This window comes from Balaenoptera acutorostrata, chromosome 21 (genome assembly GCF_949987535.1).
Source record: "Balaenoptera acutorostrata chromosome 21, mBalAcu1.1, whole genome shotgun sequence".
NCBI lineage: Eukaryota > Metazoa > Chordata > Mammalia > Artiodactyla > Balaenopteridae > Balaenoptera > Balaenoptera acutorostrata.
Genome location: NC_080084.1, coordinates 17262155 through 17289260, shown reverse-complemented (window position 1 = coordinate 17289260; position 27106 = coordinate 17262155). Strand labels below are relative to the sequence as shown.

The 27106-nt window shown below is 44.2% G+C and overlaps 1 protein-coding gene across 7 annotated transcripts in view; it reads right to left on the bottom strand.

Annotated features, from left to right (window-relative positions):
- MFHAS1 (multifunctional ROCO family signaling regulator 1) overlaps window positions 1–27106 on the bottom strand; it is a 127209-nt gene that overhangs the window by 38141 nt on the left and 61962 nt on the right. The gene's annotated exons all lie outside the window — the stretch shown is intronic.

Here is a 27106-nt window from a genome sequence, read left to right as displayed (position 1 = left end):
CTTTAATTGAAGCCCATTTGTATCAGAGGTTATTAGTCTAATAAAGCCATTTGAAACTTAAAGTATAGACAGTTGCCAATCTACAAACATTTGACTTTCAAAAATAAAAAATGGCCCCATTCCTCTTAGCAGTGACGCTTGTAACAATTCCACCTAAGCAAGCTTCCTGTTGCCCTGTATTTTGGTGTCAGCTCTCAGCCTCGCTGCAGCCATGCCCCCGAACCCCATCCCAGCTCACACATGTGGGAGCCATTGCCCTCCTATTTTCCTCCTCACTGTGGCTCTAGCCTTTATCTAGCCATACATCCTTCACCTATGCATTCTGCTCCGGACTGCAAGTGCCAAGACATTATGGCCACCAATACTGTTTCAGAACATTGTAGGATTGCACGGGCTTTGCGCTTTGGTCAGAGCATCCCTGCCGAGGAAACACACAGCCTACCTGAATCACAAGGACTTCTCCAAAGGAAAAATGAGGTTCTGATGCCAGAAGTGGAAGGAATGAATTACGAAGAAAAAGAACAATGGTAAACTATAATCTAGATACACATCAGTAAATACATAGGTTCCCTGGGGTTGTGATATGGTACAAACAATAAAAAAAGATGAGATGCATAGTAGAGGCGGCTAGATTCTGCTGAGGAAAATGTCCAGGGAAGGAAGAGTTTATTTAGTTATTTTTTTTAGAGTCCACATATAAGTGACATCATGCACTATTTTTGTCTTTGTCTTATTTCACTTAGCATAGTGTCCTCCAGTTTTATCTATGTTGTCTTAAATTATAGGATTTTCTTCTTTTTAAAGGTTGAATAATATTCCATTGTATGTGTGTGTGTGTGTGTGTGTGTGTGTGTGTGTGTGTGTGTGTGTGTGTATGTCATATATCCTTTATCCATTAATCTACTATGGACACTTAGGTTGTTTCCATACCTTGGCTCTTGTGAATAATGCTACAATGACCATGGGAGTGCAGATATCTCTTCAAATAATGATGATGTTTCCTTTGGATATATACTCAGAGTGGGAGGGAGGAAGAGTTTAATGACACAAATTGACCATGTGTAAAAGATGTTGTAGGAATGAAAAACTCTGAACACCTAGGAAGAAAGGGGGACCATGGAGTATTTGGAAAGGTCATTGTTCAAGGTCATACATAGTTTAAAATTATGACATTTCAGTGAGCCTGTGTGCATGAAGACTTGCTTATATTTCGGGATTTGAATACAGTGCAAAGAAGTGTTGCCAAATTTTCGATCAACATCAAAAAAAGGGTGGAAATGTTTTTTATTATGAAACTGGAGGAAAGGCAAGCCTTATAAGCAGCATGCAGCCCACTAGAATTTTCCCTGATGATAGTGCTAATTTAGGAGAAGAAGAAAGATCCAAGGCCATAGAACAATTGTGAAAGCAAGATAAGGCTGCTGAGTCTTAACCCAGTGTATGAGATTAAGTTTTAATGGCATATGATAAAGTGGCCGTGACACAGCTGGCAGAGCTGGCTGAGTTGTAGAAAATGGCTCTTGAAGCTACAGGAATTGGACAGTAGACATAGAAAAAGAACAAGGTAAATCCGAAAGAGTGGAAGGACAAAATTAATAAAAAGAAAAGTCAAAAATAGAGAAGAAAAGCAGTAAACTTGACAAATAAAACCAAAAGAAAGACCAGTAAAATAAGCACTATTTGGCAAATATGATAGAGATGGGACTAGCTATAGAACAGAATTTTTTTTTTTAATTACAAAAGAATACTATGCTAGCTTTATACCAACACATTTGAAAATCTGGACAAAATGGCTGATTATTGATAAGTTATATGCAGCCAATATTTACTCATATTTTGAGTAGAGAATACAAGTAGTTTTATGAAATTAGAAAATATAATCAAAGATATACACCTTAGAAAGACATCAGTTATTTTCCAATGTATTAAAAAAGCTAGAAGAATCCTAATACAAAAATCAGATATGGAAAATTTACCCCAAAAGTAACTAGAAGCACATTTCTTTTAAGATCTTAAGTTCTAACTAATATTAGCAAATAGATTCCAGCAACATATTTTTAAAAAGTCATTATGATCAAGAGGGATATATCACCATAAAGCAGATATTTTAAAGTAGGGTAAAGTTGGAATGAGGAAAGAAATGTCCATATCCAATATCAAAACACACTCCAAATTTCAGTAGTTTAAAAAAATCTAATAAGCTATAACAGTACATCAGTATATTATTAAACCAGAATAGGAACCCATGTATATATGAGAAATAAAATAGAGGGTAAATAAAATACAGGCTGTCCTCACTGTGGAACTACAAAAATGATCATACAAGCTGAACTGTGTGCAAAGTTGATCTTAATGATCACCTGGGAAAATATTATTGTTCTATGACCTTAAAATCTTTCTGACAAAAGCACTAGAAACTTTTTTGTTGGTTATAAAGTTACAGATAGACTTAAAAATTTAGTAAACCTTATATTTAGTGCAACCTAAAACGTAAGAAATATTGAGAATTAACATGTTTTATTCCATTGTAAAAAACTTACGAGACTTCTAGTTTTGAGTCCAGCATGGAAGGAGCTTGGAAGTTGCCACTCTGTCCTAACAGGTAAATATCTGAACAAACTGAAAAATCAGCAGTTCTTCTTAGATTCATTAGAGAAGTGAGGTCACAGGAAAAATCACGGTGCCCAAAATTGGAGAGGCAGAATAGCAGATACAGAGAATAACAACTTACCGGAACAGAAACCCAAGAGCAGAAATCTCTGTGGAAACCAATAGTGAGGTAGAAAAACCTGAACTGTATTTGACGGATTGCTGGAGGCTTGTGTGGAAAAGTCTGTGAGGTAAAAAACTCCAGGGAAGCCCCTATCCTTTTGCAAGTTTTGTCTCTTGAGCTCTACCAGGTTGTGACTACCAGGTGAAGGTCAAAGGAAAATCCCCTTGGGATTCTGGCAGGGGGAGGGTGAAAGGAGCAATTTTGAAATACACCAGAGCATTCTGCTATTCTTCATAAGGCCTGCCCTCAGGAGAAACTGTTTCACCAGAGGCCTAACCTATGGGGTTTTGTCAGAGCCTAACTGACCTAGGGGAAGGGAAATATCCAGCCACTGTGTTTCACCTAAGGTGAGGGAAAATACTGAGAGGCAGTTGTGACATTCATAGCTGAGGAGCACATGCTCATTACCAGACTGAGACCTAATCATAAGACTATGCAATGCTTCTATAACACCACATCACTAAAGGACTATGCACTGCAGTTAATTTCACCAGTACATCATGTCTGGATTTTCAAGGAAGAGAAAAGTGAATCATATAAAATGCTTGATTAAAACCAGAAATAGCAGAAAAAGAGTGGAATATAAAAAAGGAACAAAGAACAATGGCAATAAATATGAAACTAACAAATATGGTAGATATTAATCCAATGATATCAGTAATCATTTTAAATACCAATGGTATAAATACACCAATTAAAAGACAGAGATTGTCACAGAGGATCGATAAACAAGATCCAAATATAAGAAATCTACTTTAAATATGAAGGCACATATAGCTTAAAAGTAAAGGGTTGGGGAAAGATACATCATGCTAACACTAATTAAAAGAAAGTTTAAGAAGCCGTATCAATTTCAGACAAAGCAGAGTTAAGAGCAAAGAAAATTATCAGGCACAAAGAGGGGCATTCCATAATGAAAAAGGGGTCAATTCTCCAAGAAGACATAAATAACAATTCTTAATGCTTATGTGCCTAACAACAAAGCATCAAAATGCGTGAGACAAAAACTGATAGAACTGCAAGGAGAAAGAGATAAATCCACTATCATAGTTGGAGATTTCTACACCCCTCTATCATAATGGACAAATCCATCAGGCAGAAAATCAGTACAGACATAGCTGAATTCAACAACACCATCAACCAAATGGATATAATAAACATCTACAGACTACTTCATCCAACAACAGCAGAATACACATTGTCTCAAGCTCACATGAAGTATACACCAAGACAGACCACATTCTGGGCCATAAAACACACTCTAACAAATTTAAAACATCAGAAATCATATAAAGTCTGTTCTCAGACCACAGTGAGGTCAAACCGGAAATCAATAACAAAAACAAAGCTGGAAAATTCCAAAATACTTGAAGATTAAACGGTTCAGTTCTAAGCAATACATGGATCTTGCTGTATGTGTGTGAACCGAATAACATGCACAGTGACCAAGCACCTACAGACTTGGAAAGAAGGGACCTGATTGTTCACTGACCATGCTACACATCTGTTATATCCCGGGTGATCTGTGGCCTTAAGAACTAGCTGTGAAGTTTGCACTTTATGCCCTTCCTCACAGTTAATATGGCAGTAACTGAAATTTGATTGTTTTGTTGTGGTCCTGGGATTATTTAACTAAATCATGGTAACTGAAATTCATGCATGGGCAAACTGTTCAGAGCGAGGACTGCATGTATAGCATACATTTGGTAATATTCTATTGCAAGAAACAAATACCTAGAAGAATGTAAAATAGGATAAGAAATCATATTCTTGTTATGAGGAAGTCTGTCCCTAAGCAGAACATGAAACTGAGATATCATAAAGAAAAAGGAGAGTTGATTTGACTTCATAAAAATTAAAGAATTCTGCACGGCAAAAGGCAATCCAAACATAAAGATAACTGACAAACTAGGAAACATAATATAAACATTTGACCATGGATTTGGCCAACAATTCTTTTCTTCACAATAGTATGAGGAGGGGAAATCTCAGTGAGTCAAACCTCATGAATCAATAGATGAGAGGTTAGACTAAAGTTCTCATATGGTGTGGATTTAATTTTATGGAATGCAAAGTACCTTCCAACAGAAAATGTGGAGTACTACCAGTCTTATCCAGATCCTTGGCAATGCAAGTAGAGAAACCTTGAGTAACTGTGTGATAGATGAATCTCTTTTCTGTTCTATAAGAGAAGGAGAACAATGAACAGAATGTCTATTTCTCCAGGGCAGAATTCCAATACTGTCTCTGTACCACTGAGCCTTGCAAAACATCGAAACGCACAGTCTTTAGCAAATCACTCTTAAACAACCAAGAGGGAAAGAAATGGAAAGGCTAATGAACTTGACAATTACCTTTGTAGCCCCGACTGCTGAAAATAGCGATGATGGGAAACATGTGATGCCACGTATGTGAAACTTAAAGAGCACAGAGATTCAAATGGAGTAGAGTAGGGAAGAATGCCTCTGATAAACCACCCAAGTTGAATTATTTATAGCCTCAACTGGGAAACATTGATTAAGAAATGAGAGGATACAGGCAAGAGCAGCCCCTGAAATTGTGCCTAAATACCTCCAATATTCCTAAGGAATCCCGCGGACAACTGTGTCAGAGCGGAGCTGACAGATGGAGTATAGTAAGCGCAGAGGTCACGCCCTTGTCAGCCAGCATACGGAGAGCATTACTGATCCTCAGCAAATCATTACAGATCCTCAGGAAAATGTACTGAGACTGGGTCTAAAACCTGACTGGAATTTTCCATAGATGTGTGATACCGGAGATGGGTTTGCAGCTGCACTTGCCAAATCACCTTTGCAAAGCACATTAGGCCACAGCCAGAGGAGCAAAGGCTGCTCTGCTCTTTCTCAAGCAGAAAAGGATCTTAGAAGTGCCAAGTTCCGTCCCACAAAGGATGGGGATAGCAGATTATGAGTCAGTGATCAGTACAATATCTGTGATCCCTCGGCTAATTTCCGTCTTGAAGCTGGGATATAAAGACTCAGGTGTTGGGTGATGAGCCACAATCCCTCTGAACAGGTGCTTAATCAGGACTGGATAGGATGAATTCAGACCTGGGCATCTGGCATCTGGTACCAGCCCTTTTTCTGGCAGGCTGCCTTTAGACACGTCCCTGACACCTTTGCATCTGTAGCTTTTCGTTGTTGTTGTCTGGTTGTTTAATTATGTAAAATGGTGATAACACTACTTGGTGGCATATTCTATTTTAAAAAACCTTCCATTACTCAGTGCACATCAAACAGTAAATGCTTTCTCTTAGTAAACCTGCATAACAATCTTCTGAATTCTTCTGCTCTGGGCAAGATTCATAAACACCCCAGGCAAACAAAGTGAAAGAGGAGACAGTACATAGTGTTTTATTCAATTGGGTCTTGATACCTAAGAGTGACTCTTAACCAAGGATTATGCAATAGTTAAGGACACAGATTAAAGTTGTTTAGAGTGTGTCCTAAAGTTGCACTGCCAGAATTTAAATCTCTACTCTGGAAATTATAGACCTGAGACAAATTACTTCCCTAAACTTCATTTCCTGCATCTGAGAAAGATAATAGTATCTACCTTGTAGTAGACTGAATAATACCGTTGCCCCCAAATGTCCACATTCTAATCCCCAGAACCTGTGAATGTCACCTTAAATGGCAGAAGGGACTTTGCCAATGGGATGAAAGTAAGGGTCTTGAGATGGGGAGATCCTCCTGGATTACCTGGATGGGCCCAAATGTAACCACTGATGTTCTCATAAGAGAGAGGCAGAGGGAGTTTCTACTCCAAAGAGAATGTGATGATGAAGTTGGGGTTGGACTGATGTGGCCAGAAGTCAAGGAATGCTGGCAAGGAAACAGATTCTCCCTTAGAGCCGCTAGAAAGAAGATGGATGGCCCTGTCAACTCTTGGTTTCAGCCCAGGGAAACTGGTTTTGGACCTGTCTTCCAGAACCATAAGAAAATAAGTGTGTTTTGTTTTAAGCAAGCACATTTGTAGTAATTTGTTACAGCAGCCATGGGGAACTAATGCGTACCTCATAGGAACTATTTCTCCAATTAAAATGTTGGAGAAACTGGAAACACACTTAGTGGCATTTCTGACACACGGTAGGTATGCTACCATATGCCATTCTTGGAAACTGAAGCCTTGGTTTTGAGGGATCATCAAAACCAGTACAATGGTTGCCATTTTTCTCCTTGTTCATCCTGGTTAACAAACCTGGTAGAGAGAGCTCCATCCTTCCCCACAGGACCTCCACCCCTATTACTTAGAGGGAAGAGGTTATGTCTCACTTAAGGCACCTTATTCTTTTCCTTTCTACTTTTTTTTCATTAATCTTCATCCAACTGGCCTTTCTAAATTTTAAAGAAAACAAACCCATTTCTCAATGGATTCAGATACTACCCCAAGTTAATATTCCAACCAAGTTCTTGTTCTTCTGGGTCTCATCACCAGAAATTTCTGAGCCTAAATCCTCTCTAGTTTCTAGGATCACTCATTTTCTCATTTCTCCCTTCTCCTTTTAGTTCAGAGTCTTGTCAATTTAGTCCCTTCCCTAAACACAACTTATAATAAGGTGACACAGCAAAGTGATGAAAGTCTAGACCGTCTGGTTTTAATCCTGGGTTTTTGCCACCTACTAACTGTGTGACATTAGACAAGCTATTCAACCTCTCTGGGCCTCAGTTTCCCAAAAAAAAGGTGAATATTACAAATAATACCTACCTATAGGGTTGCAATTACGAGGATTGAGTTAATATTTGCTAAGCACTTAGAACAGTACTTGTTATAGTCTAAGCACTACAATTGTGCTTGTTAATAAATGCAATTCCAAGCATACAACTTACTCAACTTTCTGTCATAACTTTGAGATATTTATTTGGTGAAATCAATAAAATCGTGTTTCAAGGGAAACAGAAAAGTATTTTTGAGTTGATGGTCCACGTGGCTAGCTTAGATATTTCACCACAGTCAGTGTTTCCAAGTTTCTATACAACAGCCTGGTCTAGTCCTGTAGTAAACTAGAAATTGATGGAGCTCGTGTTCTGAACCCTTTCCCTCAATGTCCCCCCCCCAACCCCAACCAATCCCCATATCTTTAGACATAAAATTTCATTTGTCCTCCATCTTCTGAAAACCTATTTCTAAGAAAGTTTCGGACCTCCAACTTAGCATGAATTTAAGACAAAAGTCCTATTTACTTTAGAGAGACAACTTTTCAAGAGTGGTTTTGTTTTGTTTGGTTTTTCTGTCTCTCCCAGCCCCTCAGCCTTGGACAAATCCAGGAGATCCGTATTATGGCTCTAACACTTAGCACCTGTGGGATTCTCTGAGCCTCGGTTTTCCTACCTGGGAGGGGCATCTGAAAACCATCTGGATTTCAACCAGTACGCCAGGTGATTATGAGGCAGGTGGCCCTTATTCCGTATTGAGCCACATAATGGTCCAGGCCATAAGTGAGGTCTCACCCAGGGCCTCGTGTATCTCGTAAGATAAAAATTTTGTATGGCACTTCCGGCTAAAACGCTGGTTAGTAATAAGCAGGGTGTTTTCCCTGCATGTGTCTCTCAAGAATTAGAGAAAGTTCCTGTCCTGGGACTGCTGAGAGGACCACGCCCAGCTGTGTCTCAGGTAAAGTATGAACTGCTGGTCAGGCAGCCTCACTACATCACATCACCCTGGGTTCACGGCAGTGACTGGCTCAGGGAGGGCCTGGGCGGTCTCCTAACAGTCAAGGGCGGTTCCTAGATCGCTAAAAAGAAAATATTTAGGACAAGAAAGACATGCATCTGTGAGTCTGAAATTCTCAAATCTTCCTCAAGCCACCTTCTAATTCTTGACACACAGAGAGAAGAAAATACAGTCCTACCATACTCCTGTCCCCAGGACTGAGCGAAACTTAAATAGTTAATATAACGTCTTGGTTTTCAACCCTTAGTGTCAACCTGTAGATAAAACACAGGACCCTTTGCTGTGATTGCATAGGAAAATGTAAATGTGATCAGCACAGACAAACGAAACAAACATGGTATTGACAGGAGGTGAGTTGTACAAGGGGAGAGGAAAGACAGAGAACTGTGGGCGCACAAATAGTCTCATGCATAAAGAAAATTATGAGATTAGGGGGAAAGTTGATACCATAAGAAAGTTGATGGTATAGCTATATACTATAGCTAATATTTCTTGAGCGCTTCTGCATGTTGGATACTAAAGGCTGCAAAGGCCTTATTATTATTTGCATCATCATGAGCAACTCCACGCAATGGGTATCACCCATTTCCTCGGTTTACAGGTGAGGAAACAGAGGCCCAGAAAGGTTATATAAATTACTCAGGATTGCAGAGCTAATGAACCGAGGAACAAAGCTTCCAAGCTTGCAGGCCAGGTGGTCCATGTCCAGAACCAGTGCTTTTAGCTGCTATGCTACCGCTTCTCCCATCAATAAAGCTAGCACAACTCCATGAAGTTACAAAAGAGAAGCAGCATAAGTAATGAAATGAATATGATGTATTGGAAAAGAAGAGGGATGAGTAGTAGTGGGGGTAGGAGTTTATCTTCCTCCTTCACGTTAGGGTGTTAAAACTTATCTAAAATGGATATAGCAGGATAAACATAATGTTTAGAATTATGGGGGTAACACTGAGTAGCGAAAAACTGCCTCTGGAGAGGGGAACTGGGGTTAGAAGGGTTGAATTTCAGTATTATTTGAGTTGCTATCATGTTCATGTATTATTTTCATAAAAAAATATTTTTACTTATTTAGAAATAGCTTCAACTGTGTAAATGCATCAAAACATGAAATTCAAAATTATCTTTAAATCTCTCATACATTTGTTAAATGCTTGCCTTATCAGGATCGTTCTTTTCAGCTTTGAAGGCCATTTATTAAAAATAAAAAGCCAAGAAGTATGAAGTTTTAAAATTAAAAATTGTCCCTGGTAATATTGCCAGGCACCACAGAGAGAAGGTGTAGAACTATTAGAAGCAAACTGGATTTCAACCCTGCTTCTGGGAGGCAGTTCTGACTACAAAGGGCAGGAGATTCTCTGAAGCCGGGGAGCAATTTTTTGTTTTTTGTTTTAACATCTTTATTGGAGTATAATTGCTTTACAGTGGTGTGTTAGTTTCATCAGCTATACATATACATATATCCCCATATCTCCTCCCTCTTGTGTCTCCCTCCCACCCTCCCTATCCCACCCCTCTAGGTGGTCACAAAGCACGGAACTGATCTCCCTGTGCTATGCGGCTGCTTCCCACTAGCTATCTACTTTACATTTCGTAGTGTATATATGTCCATGCCACTCTCTCACTTTGTCCCAGTTTACCCTTCCCCCTCCCCATGTCCTCAAGTCCATTCTCTACGTCTGCGTCTTTATTCCTGTCCTGCCCCAGCAATCCCACTACTGGGCATATACCCTGAGAAAACCATCATTCAAAAAGAGTCATGTACCACAATGTTCATTGCAGCACTATTTACAATAGCCAGGACATGGAAGCAACCTAAGTGTCCATGAACAGATGAATGGATAAAGAAGATGTGGCACATATATACAATGGAATATTACTCAGCCATAAAAGGAAACGAAATGGAGGTATTTGTAGTGAGGTGGATGGACCTAGAGTCTGTGATACAGAGTGAAGTAAGTCAGAAAGAGAAAAAGAAATACTGTATGCTAACACATATATATGGAATCTAAAAAAAAAGGTTTGGGAGCAGGAGTTTTGATCCTCTGGCACCGTAACAAACAACTTAGAGTAAATGAATCAGGTGGCTGGGTGCCTGGAGGAGTCTGGCAGCCTCTCTGTGACGGTGTTCTTTGTTTTCACAGGTCTAATCTCATAAATGTTGCACTAGGCTCAGTGCTGTACATTTTTAGGCTGAGTTATACTTTTCCATGTGTGTACTTCGTAAAAGCAGGCACTTTTATGCTCCCTTTAAAAAGGGGATCTCCTATTTGAATTGCCAAGTGAAAGCATTCAAAGGAATTCATTAAGCATACAGATATGTGCAGTATCCCCATCTGTCATCGAAGTATGTATGTATGTATGTATGTATATCTATCTATCTATCTATCTATCTATCTATCTATCTATCTATCATTAGCTCCCTGTTTACCTATCTGTATCAGTCTGCTCAGGCTGCTATAACAAAATATCATAGACTGAGTGGCTTAAACAACAGACGTTTCACACAGTTCTGGAGTCTGGGAAGTCCAAGATCAAGGCAAATCCAGTTCCTAGTGAGTCCTCCTTTTTTGGCTTGTAGAGGGCCACCTTCTTGCGGTCTCTTCACAGGGTGGAGAGAGAAAGCTCTGGTGTATCTTCCTCTTCTTATAAGAGCTAATCCCATCATGGCAGCTTCACCCTCATGACCTCTTCTAAACCTAATTACCTCCTAAAGGCCCCACCTCCTACTTCCATCATACATAATGGGATAGGGTTTCAACATATGAATTTGGTGGGGGGGGCACAGAAATTCAGTCCTTAACTCTATTATCTATCTATCTACCTATCTATATCTGTCTATCCATCTATCCTTATGTATAGAACAATAACAATGGCTTATAAGTCACTTTCCTACATTATTTTATCCTTCCAAAACTCTTGAGAGGTAAATAGGCCATAGAAAAAGCACTGAGTTCACTGAAACACTTGAAGGTTGAGTTAACTGTTTGTGATCACACAATCAATAAATGGTGATGCAGGGAATTCCATGTACATCTTCTCTGTCCTCCTTTCCTCCTTCCCTCCCTCCCACTTGCTGACTCTATTCCAGCCACATTATTTACTAACTCTTCCCTGAGGACACTGGCATCCTTCCTCTGGGCCTTGCAGAGGTTATTCCCATGATCTGGAATACTTTTCCCTCAGATGTCTGACTCATCTGCCTCCCTCTAGACTGTTCAAATTCCACCTTCCCAGTAAGACTTATCCTGTCTACCGTTTAAGTTTAAAGCCTTGCTTCTCTCTGCCCATAATCTCAACTCACCATATACTGCTTAATCTCCATAGCATTTATTCCTGGCTAACCTACCAGATAATGTACATGGGTTTCTGTTCTCCCCTCCAACTGGAAGAGAGGCTGCACAGACTCAGGAATTTTGCCGTTATTAAACCTAGTGGAGGCCCAGCAGAACTCCAGGGTCAGCCAGAACTGGGCACAATTATAACTCTCGTGATTTGATACTTTAGTGGTTTAGCTCAGAGCCAAGCCAGTTATTAAAGAGGATCTTTTCTGCTATTTTAAGCAGCATGGCAAATTTGAGGTCAACTTAAATTTTCAATAATTACAGAGCAGGTATGAACTCTTCCTTTGTTTCTCCAGACACATGAACCTGGATGCCAAATCCATCCTCTCTGCGTGGAGTGGGAAAGTATGAAGATGACTGGCCTAAGTCTCAATTGAATAAAAAGATGCCCCAAAAGACATTTCAACATTTTCAAAAACTAAAATCATAAAGTGTGGTTCCTTATCACACATCAGGGATTATCTAGCCTCCAGTGTGGTCAGAGTGGTGAGGGGACAGAGACACATATAGAGAAGCCAGGGTGAGTCATGCCATCTCTCCCTCCTCTGGACCTCAGTTCCTCCTGTCTCTCCTTACACTCTAAACAGATTTCAGGAGTCAGCACGTGCAGCCGTAATATGTACCTAATTCCACACCCCAGTCACTGGGACACAAAATTTTGGGGCCTTAAGTCTGGCTCACACATCACCACTCACACATGTCAGTTCTTCCTCTACAGCTGAGCCAGTCACATAAACAGAAGCAGATTAACACGAACAAGGTTTTACTGACATATATATATATGTACATAAAGCTGGGAAAGAGAAGGGCCCATTGAGGCAAAGGCCCAGGGGGAGAGGAAGCATCTGAAAACAGCAGTGGGCATCCTGCCAGCTCCAAGTGTAGGGAAAACTGGCCGGGAGCTTGGGTCCGCCAAGTTAACAGCCGAGCCAGGGATGGCGCAGTGGACGATACAGCCAGCTCTCTTCCGCTCTCCTAACTGGAGCTTCTCAAGTCTGGTGTAGTTCTGAACTGGGCTCATATGCTCCTCACCCTCCAGCACACACACACACACACACTCTTGCACACCCCTGAGGTGTGGTCCTCCGGCTTGCTGTAGGAAGAGAGCAGGTTAAGTTTCACTTAAAGGGGCTGAGCCGCTTTCCAGTGAGGCAAAGTCCATTCATGGTTACACAGTTTGCAGAATAAGATCTGCTCTTCATTTGTTGAGTTTCTTCATAGAAGAAAGGAAGTAGCTGATGGCTCCTATGAAGCCCTGGGCAGGTTATGAGGCTGCCAGACTCCTATGAGCACAGGCACAGCTGCCCTGACCAGGAGCCTGCAAACACAATGCCGGCTCCTCTGAGCCAGAGGGGTGTCCTGACCTGGGGCCCCAGTGTTCTTCCTGAGAGTGGAGGTTCCTCTCTAAGTATGGATGCTGCTATCCCCCATGGTACCACCTGGGTTTTGGCCGGGGGGCCTCAGGTGCTTCGTATGAATGCGGCACCAGAAGTGTATCCAGTCACAGCAGGTGTGGTGCTGTCCCCCATCGCCCCCCCGTTCTCTGCACAGATGGCTTCCAAGTCTGATGGCAGTTATTGACACACGGCCTCCCGGCACCAGTGAGATGCTGTGTCCTCCATCCGCACCACCTGAGTATTGGCCAGGTGGGTCCCAGTTGTAAGCGGGAATACCAGGTCCTCCAATCGTGGGCATGATGTTGTTCCCTCCTAGACGACCACCACCTGGATTGTGGGCAGGTGGGCCACTTGTGTTTGGAAATAAGGTAGAACTAGAAGTGTGTTGAAACCCACGGGTGGTACCCACACTTGTAACTCCAACAGATGTGGTGTGGTCTGATGGAAGGTGGAAACTGACATGTTCCTTGACACAGATTTCTTCTCCTTGGTGATGGAACTTTTAAACTTAGATTTTCTACGTCCAGATGGGCCCTGGGTGCAGTGACGGAACGTGGAAACACGAGGGCCTCCCATCGTGGGGATGGTGTTGTCCCCTGCCATCACCGGACCACCTGTATTCAGCCCAGGTGGGCCCCAGGTATTTGGATTTAAGGTGGAATCAGGTATGTTCCCAAATGCTGGGATGGTACCTGGCCCTCCTAGTGCAGCAGCCTTGCCGTGGTCAGGTAGATGGCAGGTTGTCTGGCCCAAAGCAGGAACAGAAGTGGTGCTGGGTGCCCCACTTAGTCCTGCCCCAAAGTTAAGTGGTCTGGATGCCTCTGAATGAGTGAGGCCTGGGGCTGACACACGGACTCCAAGGCTCCCACCGGCCGTAGGGGCTGCAGGTCCCGTGAACAGTGGGCCCGGTGTGGTGTCGGCGAAGAGCAAGTTACTGTCCCCAGTACTGGGCATCCTGGTGGCAACTCCAAAGCCAGTAGCAATGGATATAGCCCTGGGGAGAATACCTGCGTTGTCGCCAAAGGCCGGCTGCGTGTTGATGGTGGTGACAAATAGGGAATCCGGCAATCCTGACTGCGCTGTGCTGACTCTTGGTGGCTGGGCCGCAGGAGAGGTTAGGACTTTATCTTGTGCTGGGGCTACTGGGTTTCCCAATAGAAAATAACCGTTAGGCCTCTGCCCATCGTTGGCCCCAAATGTGGCCTGAGACAGGAGACCTGGGTCCAAGAGAAGCTTGAAGTGTTAGTCTGTTGGCCGACGTTGCAGGTAAATGAGTCGAGGCGTGGGCTGAGGCATTGCTGTCACTGGGTGGTGTGTTCCCAGAACTAGGAACAGCCGTGTGAAATGGCTATTGGTTCTGCCTGGAGACAGGGGCAGAATGGAAAATGACAGCCTGGGAAGGAGGTGTGGTGTCCATAGCTTCGGTGTCAGAGGTGCCGCCTGCTGAAGCACTGATGATGGCTGAAGCCGTAAGTGGGGGGCTGGGGAACACAGGGGCAGAATGGAAAATGACAGCTTGGGAAGGGGAAGTAGTGTCCATGTCAGTGACATCAGGATCTACAGTAGGCTGGAAGGTCAAACTTCCAGATGCCATGACCATGCTGGTGGGAGGGATTGCCGTAGAAGTCATGGGCTGCCCAGTTAAAATAGGGGGATTGATGGTAGCGACTGCAAGAGGGGTAGGCAAGTATAAAGGAGGGGGAGAATCTACACAAATGGGCGTTGGGGGTTCCTTTTCGCGGGACGGTGGCTGGAAGGAGGAAGCTGGGATGCTAGGAGGTGGGGGGGGGTCAGAAGTAAGACAAAGTAAGCATCGTGTATCTTGTTTCCTGATCAATACTAGGTGTCGGGGAAGGTGGAGGGACAGACAGGATGGGGGACCTGGAATACAGGTCAGCCAAGTCGGTGGTAGTAGCAGGGACCTCCAAAGTGTGAGTGGCCGGGGGCAGGGAGTCTGCAGTCTCTGAGGCAGGTGGGGAGAGAGAAGGGGCAGGCTGAGGGGCACTGCAGTCTTCCCTGACCTTCCTTATATTATTCAGGATCTTGTTCCACTGACACTCAGTGTTCTTCTCCAAGGTGCCTGGGCTTTTGGCAAGAGCTAAGCACGGAAGCTTAGGAGGAGGGGGCAGCTCACCCCCATCCCATGTCAGTGGCAGGGACGACCTCAGCCCCGGCAGCGGCAGAAAAAGCGGCAGGGGAACCTTCCGCTTGCAGGGCCTACTGCTGGTAGATACCAGCAAGAGGAGCTTCTTGATGGGATGTGTGAAGACTTTTCACGCTGCAGCTCCTTCCCAGACATCAGTGAGCCTGGTGAGCTGGGCCGGTGGTCTTCACCCAGCACTTCTTTTGTTGGCCTCTCCGGCAGCAGGGAGCAGCATGGGGTTGGGGCAGAGAACACCGTGGCATGGGATTCAGGCTTCCAAGGAGGCAGCACCTCTCCAGCATCCCCATCTGAGCGGATGACATGGCTTTCTGAGGAGGAGCTCACTGGAGACATCTGGGCGTTCTCACTCAAGTTGTCTTCTGGGTGCTCGGGAAGGAGGTCCAGAGGCTCAGGATCGCACCTGAGGGAAGTGAGGACTCCACTGGTCTCCTGGGGCCTGGATGTCAATGGTATATCCCCATTACTACGGTGGCCCCTCTTCCGATCGTCCTCTCCTTCAGTCTCTGTGTGATCCTCCATCTTTGCCATGCCTCTTCAGGGCTCTTCTTGGACCTTCACCTCACTCTGCTTTGGGCAAGGAAGTGGGAGGTGACTGGATGGTACCGGCTTCCTAACCTTGACTGCCCGCTCAGGTGGTGAACGCAGGAGGGTAAATCTGCGTCCCGGTGGAGGAATCTTGATGGTTCCCGAGCGGCAGAACATCGTGGAATTACGAGCAGACAGCACGGGCTTCTGTGGCGAGTCCCTCCTATTCACCAAGGGAAGAATCCGCAGACGGGATTACCTGGCCTGCTGGATGGGATCCTGCCTTTTTGGCACGTGTAAAAGCTGGTTTCTGAGCAGGGGATGCAGAGCCCTGACCCGACTGGATGCCGCACCCCACCATGTCCCTTCCTGGCAGATAGGTTCTTTCTTCACGTCTTTTTCGAAATTTGGTAAAACAACAATTAAACCTTCGACTGTTCTTCAGGGTATACAGATGGTAGTGGCTTAGCCGGGGTTCACACCAAGCCTGTGTGATTCCAGAGCTCGTGCTCTGGACTGTGGTGCCTCCTTATCATATATGCTTCATGTGTTACCTTTTTTTTTCTTGTACTCCTTATGGTACTGAGCCCTAAGTGCCGTACCTGTAATGAACACACACACTGCCCTGTAGGAGGTCTTCTTTTGTTCAACTCATGAACTGGTCATCCACCACACTGGGTTCTAGTCTCAGAAGATACAGGTCAGGGACCACCAGCTGTCAGCATAGCACCATCCCACATTTCTAACTGAGGCTTGCAGCCCAGATTTTCCCTTTGGTCTAGTTTGAAGAATCCAGATATGTAAAGATTATATTCTAGATAAATCACGGGCTATCCTGAAAGGAATTCACCAGTGAATTACTCCATATGGATTAGAAGCCAGTTTCTCTGGCCTTCCTGGAGTATATCCAGTAAGGCATCTCATTCATGTCTAGAAAGCAAATATATCATTTACTGCAACTTCATCGTGGAGCAATGTATTAGTTTAAAGTACGAGCAACACTATTTGGTCATTGTGAGTATGCCAGCGGGGTCCACTCTTTACTACACATATGTAACTCTAGAGATTCTTGTGCCCAAGAGAGGAGACATACTCTTGGGTGTCTAGGACAAGGGAAACATGCGTTGTTATTCAGGAGCTGGAAGCTTCAGCATGACAGGAAAGAACTGAAAAATCCTGGTCTACACATCACTTTACCTTGTTTGAATCTTGTTTCTTTGGCTTGCTTCATTGGAGTGTTTTCTCTCTCCTGGGGCTGACATTGTGTGTTATGTATCAGGCATGTGACATGTAGAAGTTTCAGAACCCAGAATCATATAGATCAGTAAAAAATTATTTATATATTTTAGTTTAAAATCTATTTAAAATAGCACTGGGCATAATTCATATATTACAAAATTAGTTTGACCCTCTGCTCATGAGATTCTTTTTACGGTATGTCAAAGCAAATCTGGACTTCCATCCCCAGTAAACTTTGAGGTTGGAGGACACAAAAGGTTTTGCTCAGACCTAAATTCCGTCGGAAAAAAAGTGTAAATATTATAAGCCCTTTCTAACCTCTCCAGGAGCAGAAATGATTTACAGCTGTGGCATTTCACCATAATTCCTTGATCTCATTTGAGAAGAGTTCAGTAAGAAACAATCTCTTGATTTTTGTTTGTTTTGTTTGTTCCCTGTTTTCTTGTCTTGCTTACCAACAATCCACTGTAATTCATGAGTTAGTGTGGCAGCAGGCTGAATGTTCCCTAGAGCTCATTAAATGAACTTTTTTTCCTAAAATGACTTTTGTCTCCTTGTTTTCAGCCCCTCTTCTTTCCTCTGCCCTTTACTATAACCAGAGCTCAGCAAAATCTGACTGGCTTTGTGCAGACCCTACTTAGGCTGTGTCTTCTCCTTCAGAGTTAAAGAATTTTTGCAACACAGCCCTTTGTACATTAAGGACAATCCATATAATCCAACAGCAAACTTCCACTGTACACCCCACAAGTCTATTTAAAAGACCCCTGAGGCACAAGCAATGACACATATTCCTAGTTCAACCATAAGTAACACCAGTCTTCTATATACCTAGTTCATTGTTCAGTGCATCCCTAGATTTTCTGCAATGCTAGAGCTACAGAGATTACTAAATTTCTAAGAGAGAGAGAAGGAGAAAGGTCAAAAGAACATGAGCACTCTGACAAAGTCGGAAAGCTGGCTCTGCCACTTATCCCCTGTGTGACCCTGGGGAAGTTACCTAGCCTCTCTGAGCCTCATTTTTTTCATCTGTGAACTGTGGATAGTAAATGTCAAATACATACCTCATGGGAATGCTACAAGAATTAAATGATATTTGCAATTGACCTAACCCAATGTCTGGCACATAATAGCAGCTCACTATATGTTTATTTCTTCCTCACGACTTTATTAATCTGAAACAAAAACCAAGGTTTGAGCAAAAATAACTTCTGGAAAGAGAAGTACCTTAGAGGAGCAGTTGAAAAGGTCCTAACTCTCCTAATGCCTTCCCTAAAATCCCTATTGCTGACTTTATATTATACCCACCTCCAAGGCAGCACTGTTCTCTAAAGAATGCCTAGTACTTTTACACATTTCTGAAGGAAGTGTCAATTTGTCCCTCCTCTCTGCAGAGAAATTTAGCAATCCACTTCAAGATATTTATTCTGTGGATATACCCATAAATGTCGAAGGATATAGTCGCAGGTATTTACTTCAGCATTGTTTCCAAAGTAGGAGACTGGAAACAACTGAAATGCCTATTCAGCAGAAGGCTGGTTAAGTAAGACCAGCTTATAGAATGGAATATCATACAACCAGTGTAAAAGGAGTCAGACAGCTCTATATGTAGCAATATGTCCAATAAAAAGACCCAAGCAGTGTTTACATTACGCTGCCGTTTTTTTTTTTGCGGGGGCAGGACTCTCTCTTGCCCTATTTTTACAAATGTACATTTGTAAAAACACAGAGCATCCTGAAAGGACGTGCAGGAATCTGGCAAAACTGGCTGACTTCAGGAGAGACAGATGGCTGTGGAGAGGAGACTTTCCTTTCCCCATACAGCCTTACGTACCCTTTGAGTTTTACACCATTTACACAGACTTCCCATTAGGCATAAAACTTAAAATAATCTACCCCCAGTGTAAATTAATTTTTGCCCTGTTTCCTGCCTAGAACAGCTTTCTTGTTTTTTAAATATTTCTTTAAATTTATTGTTTTTAATTATGAAAGTTACCATGTACTGGTTTTAATAAGCAAATTAACATAAAATGTATAAAGAAGAGGCTATAATCCCTTTCCCCGCTTCCCCACCCCCCAAGTATCCAGGGATGGATTGGTGTGGACCCTTCCTTCCCTTTCTCCTGGCTCAGACATGCAGATAAAACATATACACACAGCAGGGACTTCTGGGACTGATTTCTCTTCCACCAGGCAAAATCAAACCGTAAGCATGAGTGCAACATTCCTTTCTTTCATCTGACAGTCGTGTTAAGAGTGAGAACTATATTTGTTCCCAATTTCTTTATTCATCACATCTCAATGTCTTTCTCTTCCTTGCCCCTCCCTCACTCCCACAAACAATTTTACACAAACGGACTCATGTCACGCTCATTTTTTTGACGGGGTTCTTTTGTTTTGGCCACCCCCATTTCCTAAACAATCTCGCGGCCCCTTGGAGGGTGGGTCTGTGTGCCCACAAGGGACCCTGTGGTCTCCCCAGGCCCACCCCTGGGGCTGATTCCTGTTCTGGGGGCACCTCCAACTCGGGGGTGCCCTGTGGCAAACCTCAGCCTGCTGGACAGTCAGGGCCCCGGCCAAGTGTCAAGTGTGATTCCAGACTCCAGCCCAGGTGCCATTTGCATCATGGCATTGAACCATCTAGTAGAAGCTACTGGAAGCTTTCACAAACCCAAAGCACACATTTGATTAAGAAAAAGTAGCACAAGTGACAGAGAAAAGCTCTCCAGTAAGTAAAGACCTCTAGTTTCAGCATCCTTCCCTAGCTCTCCTCCCTTGAGGAGATGCGAGAACACGCTGAGTCAGGACAGGACCGGATCTGGGCGTCAGTCACACATACATTCACGCTGGCCGCCCGTCGAGGTCCGAGGCCACTGCCTGCCTGGCCTTGGGTGTGAGAGGAAGCAGCTGCCAGATGGAGCCGGAATGCACTGCTGGGGGATTAGTGGCTTCCCTTACGGGATGCCACGATGGCCCCTGTGGCAGGAGGTCAAATAACGAGGAGGAAGTAGAAATGGAAGGTTACTCACTACTAAGCCTCTCCCCACCCGGCACGGCTTGGTTCTTAGATTTCATCACAGCAAATTTCACAGAATGCAGCGAAGTACTTACAACCTTTGTTCAGCAAGGAGGATAGTCCAGGAATGTTCACCTCGCTGCACATAGGCATACAATTCTCACGTCCATATGAAATCTTTCCTGATGCCAGGGGTTATGAAGAGACAAGTCAATCAGCACTCATTATTCAAAATTTGATTTACGTGAGCTTCACACTTTCTTTAAAAGGGATGGAGGAGCTTTTAAAAATTCTGCAAACCAGCAAGTGATGTTTAAATCTTACTTAGGTGTTTCTACAAGGACTTGATCTAGATCAAAGAAATCCTCCTGGATCCCAAGCATGTGAAGCTGTTGGTAGATACCACGAGGGGCTCAAGTGAGGTTTTTATAAAATCCTATTGATATCAAGCCCATCCTGATAGCTCAGAAGCCTTAGGAGTAACATCCAAACTCATGCAAAAGACAGTACGTTTACGTAGCATCAGAGAGTTTTGACTTATTAAGGATCCACTGAGTAACTTCAGGAAAGCCCAGCATGAGGAGGAGGAGGGTGCAGGATGGCCTGTGGAGGCTGCCTGTCAGCCAGGGGTCTCCAGGCAATGGCTTTACCGGTGCTGGGCCCGAGTTTCCACATCCCTACTGGGGACGATACATCACAGGGTCGCTGTGAGGACTGAATGAGGTCATGTATGCACAAGTGTTTAGCACGAGGCCGGCTTCCTTCCCCAGAGCTCCTGAGGCCCCCAGGACCCCGGCCCCAGAGCTAGACCGGGCCGGCCACCTGGCCACAGGCAGTCCATTCCTGAGTGTGGCAGCGACATGCCGCCCGGTGCGAAAAGCTGGAGGAGGTGTGTCGGAGGGCTCCCTGGGAACTCGAAAGTGGGGTGAGAGACAGATCTGGTCTGTGGGGCGGGGCGCGGGGTGACTGAAGCAGAGAGAGGCGGGCACAGCCACTTGGATCATGTGTGAGCTGCAGAGCAAGCTGGTCTGAGGGCAGAAGGGAAAACGGGGCAAGTCCATAGCGAGAGATGGAGCTGGCACTGAGGGGCGACCACACCTGAGGTGGGGGCAGAAGATGCGAGGGAAGCCAAGAGGGGAGACGGGGGGCGGAGGCGGGGAGGGGGGACCAAGTCGGGGGCAGGGGGCCGGAGACGGGAGACAGGGTGATGGACGAAGAGAATGACGGGCCACGGGTACCAACAGACTGGGCGGCGGGGTGAGGGGGACACAGAGAGAGCCTGGGGCACAGGGGCTTTCCTGGATCCTGGGGATGGCTCTACTCTTGACATAATCCTGCCTTTTCCCCCTTAAGTTAGCTCAAGAGCTCTTACCAGAACATAATAATTAGTAATTGGCTTTTATTGAGAGTATCCATTTTGTGCATTAACTATGCTATTATTTGCCACGAATTATGTAGCTCTAATAAATTATTATAAAAACCACTTTTGAAACCTTGGCTTTAAGATTAACAACATATCCCTCTGTATCCAGGGAAACACTTTTGCAAAGGCAGGTGAGCATCCCTGCTGGAAGGGAAGGCGCCAGGAGCCTGGCATCGAGCCCTGGGTTCTGACCCTGGTGCTGTGCTAAGTCCCTGCCAGTTCCTGGCAAACCCCGACTCCTCTGGGCCTCAGGTCTTCAGCTTCAAAAGGAATAAGCTGAAATGGTTCATCTCCAGGGTCTGTTCAGCTTAAAATAGTCTGTTCCAGCTTAAAACACTGTGAAAATGTATTTTCTACTGAATTTTCTAGGCTTCTCAAGTTAAACACCTCGCAAATGCAGCATGAAGTAGAACAATCTCTTAAATAAGGCAAACAAACATGTCCCGGGCTCTCCGCGGCCACCCTCCCTCACTTCCCCAATTCATCCATCCCCCTGCTTCCACACGAGGTACTGAATCCCACTGGCACCAAAAGGAGTGTTATCTGCGAGCTCAGCCTCACGCTTAGCACAGAGCAGAGTCAGGGCTGATGAAATTATACGGCCAGAAAAACGCTCCACCCAGAGATGCGTCTGCCTCCCTGGGCTTCAAAGAGCTCAGCAGTGTCGGGCACAATGGAAAGCTGAGCGCTTGCATGAAAGGCCTGTTACTCTGTCCTCATCACGGCAAATCTCCCTGGCGTGAGAAAACAATGGTAAATCATAGAAAAAGTGGTGAGATTTGATTTTCCATATAAATAAAAGTCCTTTTCATTCCCCACTGAGCCAAAATCAGTACAGTATCCTCCAGGAGCTCACAGCTACATGCCACTTAGCCGGACCTAAATATTTCCATCTGTGCGGCTCTGCTCCAACACCACCAGTGTGTCTGCAAGGTGGGCACGCTACCCATCCAGGCTGCCCCATCCCACCCATGCCCTCTGCTTCCGGGAGAAGAAGCTGGTAAACAGGCTGGCAAATGAGGCCTCCTCCTGAGGGGCTCGGCAGGGAGCAGAGTGCCCCCGAGGCCAGCCTCTGCTCACCTTCAGTCACCCGGGCGTCTCCTAGAAACGCAGGCCTGAGTCCCTCCCAGGGCACGCCCGGGTGCCTGGCAGTCGCTGCCCACTCCGGCTCAGAAAGTTGGCCCTCATCGGGCCCCAGGAAAAATCGAGTCTCCCTTAAACTGGAAGACGGCAGGCCATTTCAGAGTCCTTTGGCCCCCGTCAAGGCCAAGATCCGGCTCAGACAGAGTGCTGGGCTGGAGAAGGTGTGAGACCCCAATGGGTGGGTGTGGGTGGGTGTGTGTGTCACTCACACACACTCCTTCCTGCTTCATCAAAAGTGGAATATATTCTTGCCAATAGGTATCATAAGGTAACTCTTATAACACAGGATCGCCCTCGAATCTCACCAGCTGCACAGGTGCAGATCTTCCCTAAAAGGCAAAACTATTTGTGGTCAAGATGGACTTCTCAGCCAGAGGCCATGTGAAAAATCAAGAGCGCAGGAAAGCATCCATCGGTTTTGAAGGTCAAGGATAGAAGATGGATCAGAAAAGAGGCGAGCAAGCTGAAGGCAGGGTTCCAAGTAACCCGGAAGCGAGGTGTGCATGGCAATGAGGCCCTGGGGAGAGGCCGGCGCTGGCCTCACGGTAACAGACACGTGTTTCTTCCTGCCAGAGACCCAGCTCTGCTCCCAGCCCACGATCCGTACTTCCAGGTTCCCTGGGGACAGGACTAGATGAAGTAACCAAGTCTAGTGCAATCTCAAGCTATCCTGGAGATTCTGCAAAATACAAAACTATCCCCACAAAAGTTTAAAGGGACAGAAGACTGTATTTGTTTGCCAGGGCTGCCAAAACAAAGTACCACAGACTGGGTGGCTTAAAGAACAGAAAGGATTATCTCGCAATGCTGGAGGCTAGAAGCCTGAAATCCAAGTGTCAACAGGGTCGGTTTCTTCTCTGGCTTGTAAGTGGCTGTCTTCTCCCTGTGTCTTCAAATGGTCCTCTCTGTTTGTGTGTCTGTGTCCAAATCTCCTCTTACAGTCATACTGGATTAGGGCCCAACCTCATGACCTCATTTAACCTTATTACCTCTCTCCAAATACAGTCACATTCTGGGGTAGTGTGGGTTAGGACTTCAACATATGAATTTGGGGATTGGGGGGACACAATTCAGCCCATAACAAAGTCTAAGTAAGAACCTGTTCAAGATGCTAGGTTTCTTTTGTGACTCAAGGAGCTGACTCTTAATCCCCTTCTCTGGTTCTTGGAGATTGTGTAATTAACTGGAAGAGGCTCAGACCCAGGAGTCCAAGACAGGATCTAATCTAACCTTTCATCTTACAGCTGAGGCTGAAGCCCCCAGGCTCTGAGGAACTGGTTGGACAGCTGTACCCAAGGGGTTCTGTCAACTTCCTTTCTTTAAAGTTAACACACATTCATTGTTTTTTTTTTTACCAAAAAAAAAAAAAAAAATCCCAGCAGGAGAGAACAATATAAAGTGAAAAATAAATGTCCCTCTTCCTTCTGACTGCCAGCCTATTCCGAAGAGGTAACTACTGTTATCCATTTCTCAGGCACCTTCCAGAGACACTGTAACACAGACACAAATGTACGTGTGTGTGTGGGGGGGGGGGGCATACGATTCTGGCTGCCTACCCGAAGCTATTCTCTGTCCTCCTCTTCCACACTACAGGATCCTGGGTGATATGTCAGGGAAGACCGTGTGCCTCATTCTTGCCTACACAGATCCCCTTGAAGGTCTGGTGAGCCGTGGGGCAGTTAGTCTAGTCAATGAAATGTAAGCAGAAGTCTGCTGAGGATTTCTGGAAATGTTTTGGCTTTCACAATATAGGAACCATCCGTCCTTTCTACTTTTCTCTATCTTTTCCTACCAGGAAATGCAGATGGGAGGCCTGATGGAGATTAAGAGAAAAAAAGAAACTTGAACAGAACTATCCACAAATGGAACGGATTTTCTCTAATGAGGTTACCCTCAGAGGTGTCCCGAGGCCAGATGGTCTGGTGGGAAGGCCACAGAGACGATGCTCCCTGCCCAGCCTGATCAGTGCTTCTCAACCTTGAAGGTACATACCTGCGCACACCTGGTTCAGGAGGTCTGGGGTGCAACCTGATATTCTGCTTTTCGAACAAAATGACGCCAAGGCTGCTGGTCCAAGGACCACACTTTGAAGATCAGGGGGCGAGATGACCTCTAGCTCTCTCCAATCCTGGGATTTATCCAGGGACCCTGATAGGAGAGGCAGCCCCACAACCTCTGGTCTGCAGACCCAATAACCAAGAGTTAATAACTTGGGAAACACCAAGATAAAAGGCCTAAGGAAGGAATGCCTGTAAAAGCTCCTAAAATAAACCAAAGAGTCCCACTGGCATCAAGATTTTCCTGAAGCACTTCGACTAAGAGCGTACTAAGTTATTATTTAGTGTCAGGCACTGCTTCCACGACGCTATTTGGTTTTCAGTATTGTTTATGCTTGGCTATTTTAAAACCTGAATCACAGCAAAGCGCACAAGTAAAAGAGGAAATCGCTTATGATCCATCTAAGGTGACAGGTTATTAGATTTAAATGGGACATTGCGGGGGACTATTCTGGAGTCAAAAGCTTCTCACTGACAGGCAAGAAAACTGAGGCCCAAGGTCATCAAATTTGGTGCTGAAGCAAGATCACTGTGCTATATTCTCAGTGTACCTCCCTTGCCTTTAACGTCACTTTAATGTCCAAGACTAAAAAGAAATATGCTTACTTCCATTTTCAGAAGCAATAGGAATAAAGTATTTGAGAAAACAGTTTGATAAAAGAAATCAAACTTAAAAATACATCTTTCTCCATAACTTGATTTCAAAACTCATTGTAAATCTACAATAATCAAGGTGTCATGAATAGACATAGATTAATGGGACAGAACAGAGTTTAGAAGCAGACAAGCACATCCATGGTCAACTGATTTTTGACAAAAGGGTCTAGTTAATTCCAAAGGGAAAGACAGTTTTCTCAACAAATGCTAGTGAAACAACCAGAAATCTGTATGGAAAAAAAACAAACCTCTACGTTCATTTCATGGCATATACAAAAAATAGCTTGAAGTGGATCCTAGACCAAAATGTAAAAGTCAAAATTATAAAACTTCTAGAAAAAAATTTAGGTGAAAATCTTTTTTTTTTTTTAACAAATTTATTTATTTATTTATTTTTGGCTGTGTTGGATCTTCACTGCTGTGTGTGGGCTTTCTCTAGTTGTGGCAAGCGGGCTTTCTCTAGTTGCGGTGAGCAGGGGCTATTCTTCGTTGCGGTGCACGGGCTTCTCATTGCGGTGGCTTCCCTTGTTGCGGAGCATGGGCTCTAGGCGCGTGGGCTTCAGTAATTGTGGCACGTGGGCTCAGTAGTTGTGGCTCTCAGGCTCTAGAGCACAGGCTCAGTAGTTGTGGCTCATGGGCTTAGTTGCTCCACAGCATGTGGGATCTTCCCAGACCAGGGGTCGAACCTGTGTCCCCTGTATTGGCAGGCGGGTTCTTAACCACTGCGCCACCAGGGAAGCCCTAGGTGAAAATGTTAACTTTGAGATAGCCAAAAAATAAAAAAGTACTAACTAGAAAAAAAAAAAATTGATAAATTGGAATTTTAAACTATTGTTCTTCAAAAGATACTGTTAAGAAAATGAAAAGGAGAGCCACCAACTGGGAGAAACTCTTTGTAAAACATATATCTGGCAAAGGACTTGTACCCAGAATATGTAAAAAAAAAAAAAAAAATCTTACAACTCAGTAATAAGAAGCAACCCAACTGAATAATGGGCAAAAGATCTGAATAGACACCACGCACGTGAAGGCGCGCGCACACACACACACACACACACACACACACGCAAATGGCAAATAAGCACACTTGCAAAGATGCTCATCATTAGTCTTCAGGGAAATGCAAATTGAAACCATACTAAGATATACAACATACTCAGTAGAATGGCTAAAATTTTTTAAAACTGACAATACCGAGTATTGGCAAGAATTGGAACAGCTAGAATTTTCATACATTGTTGGTAGGAGTGCCATGGTATGATCACTTGGAAAAGTATGGCAGTTTCTCATAAAGTTAGACATGCATTTATCATATGGCCCCAAAATTCTATTCTTAGAGAAATGACAATATGTTTCTGCCTTCACAAAGACTCACACACGAATGCTTATTTGGTTTTGTTCACAGTAGCCAAAAAGTGGAAACAACTCAAATGCCCCCATCAAGTGAATGAATACACCATGGTATCTTCTGAAATGGACTAGTACTCAGCAATAAAATAAAGGGACAAACTACTAACACATATAACAACATGAATATATCTCAAAAAGTTATGCTGAGTTAAAGAAGTTAGACATCTGGTTCCCAAACTCTGCACTATGTCACCCAAGGGCCCCACGGTGAACTCACAGGTACCAGAGGGTATTTCAAATTTTTGAGGGAAACACAGCAACAACTGAACA